Source organism: Brassica napus, unplaced genomic scaffold, assembly GCF_020379485.1.
Source record: "Brassica napus cultivar Da-Ae unplaced genomic scaffold, Da-Ae ScsIHWf_2976;HRSCAF=3762, whole genome shotgun sequence".
In the NCBI taxonomy this organism is placed as follows: Eukaryota; Viridiplantae; Streptophyta; class Magnoliopsida; order Brassicales; family Brassicaceae; genus Brassica; species Brassica napus.
In genome coordinates, this window is record NW_026016224.1 from 30001 (window position 1) to 33997 (window position 3997).

At 31.3% G+C, this 3997-nt stretch overlaps 1 protein-coding gene across 1 annotated transcript in view; it reads right to left on the minus strand.

Annotated features, from left to right (window-relative positions):
• Nucleotides 1–3604, minus strand: part of LOC125602778 (protein Ycf2-like) — an 8925-nt gene extending 5321 nt beyond the window's left edge. Inside the window, exon 1 of the mRNA XM_048774205.1 lies at nt 1–3604. This exon is cut by the window's left edge and continues 5321 nt beyond it. The gene's annotated coding sequence lies outside the window, so the exon portion shown is untranslated.
• Nucleotides 3605–3997: the final 393 nt, after the last annotated feature.

Sequence of the window (3997 nt, forward strand, 5' to 3'; positions counted from 1 at the left end):
CAGCAATGAAAACATAAATCTAACATGTTACGATACATATAGTAGTGGAGGCCCATGGGACAAAAAATAAATCCACTTGGTTTCAGACTTGGTACAACCCAAAGTCATCATTCTATTTGGTTTGCACAACCAAAAAAGTATTCTGAAGGTTTAGAAGAAGATAAAAAAATACGAGACTGTATTAAAAATTATGTCCAAAAAAATATAAGAATATCCTCTGGTATGGAGGGAATTGCACGTATCGAAATTCAAAAAAGAATCGATCTCATTCAGATCATAATCTATATGGGATTTCCTAAATTATTAATTGAAGATAAACCCCGAAGAATCGAAGAATTACAGATGAATGTTCAAAAAGAACTTAATTGTGTCAATAGAAAACTCAACATTGCTATTACCCGAATTTCCAATCCGTATGGGCATCCTAATATTCTTGCAGAATTTATAGCTGGCCAATTAAAAAATCGCGTTTCTTTTCGAAAAGCAATGAAAAAAGCTATTGAATTAACTGAACAGGCGAATACAAAAGGAATTCAAGTACAAATTGCAGGACGTATCGACGGAAAAGAAATTGCACGTGTTGAATGGATCAGAGAAGGCAGAGTTCCTTTACAAACAATTGAAGCTAAAATTGATTATTGTTCCTATACAGTTCGAACTATTTATGGGGTTTTAGGAATAAAAATTTGGATATTCGTAGACGAAGAATAAAAAAACTTTATTTGTCTTTACATTTTATCCAATGATAAAAACGAAAACTATGTAGTATAACACTATAAAGAAATAAAAATAAAAACTTGTAGTCTTCTTTTTTATGTTTAAGAAAAAAAAATAAGCAATTCTATAAGGTTGAATAAACATTTCCATCAAAACTCCTTTGATATAATTGCTATGCTTAGTGTGTGACTCGTTGGTTTAGGGTTAGATTACGATAAAAAAAAAAAAGAACTTACCAACTAATAACTACAGCATTAATAAATAACCTAAGCAACTCATTGCTTCGCATTATCTGGATCCAAAAAATTAGTCAAGATATGATAGGCTGATCATATCATTGGAGCAACTGACTAAAAAAAAGAATAAAGAAAGATGATTATTAAGTTATGAAAGGTAATCAAAAAGTATGCGGATAAATGGAAGGATGAAAGAAAGAGCGAAAAAATTGAATATTAATGATATATGATTCCAATTTGGAAAATCTATGAGGTCACTGTAAGAAAAGCAATGTAATAAAGCATCAATACAGATTCATTCATAATAATTAGATAAATAATAATTAGATAAATCTGTTCCGAAAACAAAAAATTAAGAGCCTTGAGACAATCAAAACTGAGAAAATTGCCTCAAAAAAAAAAGAAATTCAAAATTTCATGTAAAAGCTCCATTGTAGAATTCAGGCCTAATGATTAATCAAGAAGCGATGGGAACGACGGAACCCATGAATATATAGGATTCTAGTGAACAAGAAATCTTAGTAATTCATTGGACAGGATGGCGGAATAAACCAGAAACTTTATTATCTATTCTGATTTTGATTCTGAGACCTCGGGGGATAAACAGCAAACTTAAATAGATATTGAAAGAGTAAATATTCGCCGGCGAAAAATTGGTTTTTTTTTTTCAAATAAAAACAGTAATAAAAGATGAAAAAAACAATGAAAAAAAAATAAGGATTTGTTATAATATTCTAACTCTAATAAAAATTACATTTGTAATGATGATATTACGTTATTTTTAAATAAATCGAAATAAAATTGATCTTTGATTCTATTTCAAAAAAGACATACACAAATTTAGAAGAGATAAGATGAAATAAAAAAAAAATACCATGATTAATAGGATTAATCATTAACTACATCTATATCTTAATTAATCCTTTTATTCGCGAGGAGCTGGATGAGAAGAAACTCTCACGTCCAGTTCTGCAGTAGAGATGGAATTTCTCATTTAGAAAAAACCCATCAACTATAACCCAAAAGAACCAAATTTCGTAAACAACATCGAGGAAGACTAAAAGGAATATCCTCTCGTGGGAATCGTATTTGTTTTGGCAGATATGCTCTTCAAACACTTGAACCCGCTTGGATTACATCTAGACAAATAGAAGCAGGGCGACGAGCAATGACACGAAATATACGACGTGGTGGAAAAATTTGGGTACGTATATTTCCAGACAAGCCAGTTACAGTAAGACCCGCGGAAACGCGTATGGGTTCTGGGAAAGGATCCCCAGAGTACTGGGTAGCTGTGGTTAAACCAGGTAAAATCCTTTATGAAATGGGTGGTGTACCAGAAAATATAGCCAGAAAAGCTATTTCAATCGCGGCATCAAAAATGCCTATAAAACCCAATTCATTATTTCTGAATAGGAATATAGAATGAAAAAGCTAAATAACATTTAAGGATAAAAGATTCTAAGTTTTTTTTGACAAACAATATTTTTTTTACTTCGTCCTTTGCACTAAAAGAAGAGATACAAAAATATGATTCAACCACAAACCTATTTGAATGTAGCAGACAACAGCGGGGCTCGAAAATTGATGTGTATTCGAATAATAGGAGCTAGTAATCGCCGCTATGCTCATATTGGTGACGTTATTGTTGCTGTAATCAAGGAAGCAATCCCAAATACTACTCTAGAAAGATCAGAAGTGGTCAGAGCTGTAATTGTACGTACTTGTAAAGAACTCAAACGTAAGAATGGGACGATAATACGATATGACGACAATGCCGCAGTTGTCATTGATCAAGAAGGAAATCCAAAAGGAACTCGCGTTTTTGGGGCGATCCCACGGGAATTGAGACAATTAAACTTTACTAAAATAGTTTCATTAGCTCCTGAAGTATTATAAGACCTAAATATCGATAGTTAATATAGGATAGGATTAAAAAAATGGTATTGAAATCAAATTAATTATAATTAATAGATTGTGTATCACGCATATACCCTTAATAATTTTATATATTAATAATTGAATTCATATATTAATATAATTCGTCTCTATTTTTATATAAATAAAAGAAAAAATAACATGTTGATTATATCAAAATTATAGAACAATTAAGGAATTTTAACTTATCATGGGGAAAGACACTATTGCTGATATAATAACCTCTATACGAAATGCTGACATGAATAGAAAAGGAAAGTTCGGATAGGATCGACTAACATCACCGAAAGCATTGTTAAAATACTTTTACGAGAGGGTTTTATCGAAAACGTAAGGAAAACATCGCGAAAACAATCAATATTTTTTGATTTTAACCCCTAAGACTAGACGAAATAAGAAAGAATCCTATAAAACGATTTTAAATTTAAAGAGAATAAGCCGACCGGGTCTACGATCTATTCTAACTCTCAACGAATTCACGAATTTTAGGCGGAATAGGAATTGTAATCCTTTCAACTTCTCAAGGTATAATGACAGATCGAGAAGCTCGACTAAAAAGAATCGGCGGAGAAATTTTGTGTTATATATGGTAATCCTTCTAATATCAAATTGGATATCCGGAACTTAGCATTTGTGAAAAAAAAGGGGGGGGTTGTGTAATACCACCCCTGCTAAAAAAGTTTAGATTTTTTACCCCGAATGAAATTAAAGAAAAAAATGAATTAATGAAAGTTTTCTTTATGAATCACTTCCGAACGGTATGGTTCGATTTGTTTAGATACTAAAGATTTTTTTTTATTTTAGGTCATGCTTCTGAAGGATTCGACATAATTTTTGTATAGGTATACCTATAGGAGAAAAAGGGGGGTAAAATTTTAGTACGTTCTTAGTATTAAGTTAATCGGGGAACAGCCACTTTCTAGACTCCATAACAAGGATTCAAATAAGTCAGGGTTTTTTTGAAATTCAACATTCCTTTCACGAAGATACAATTCAAGATTTCAAAAATATCAAGAAACCTTTTTTCGTCCAACAATAAGTATATTAGAGAATTAAGGAATAACAACTATGAAAATAAGGGCTTCCGTTCCGTAAATTTGTGAAAA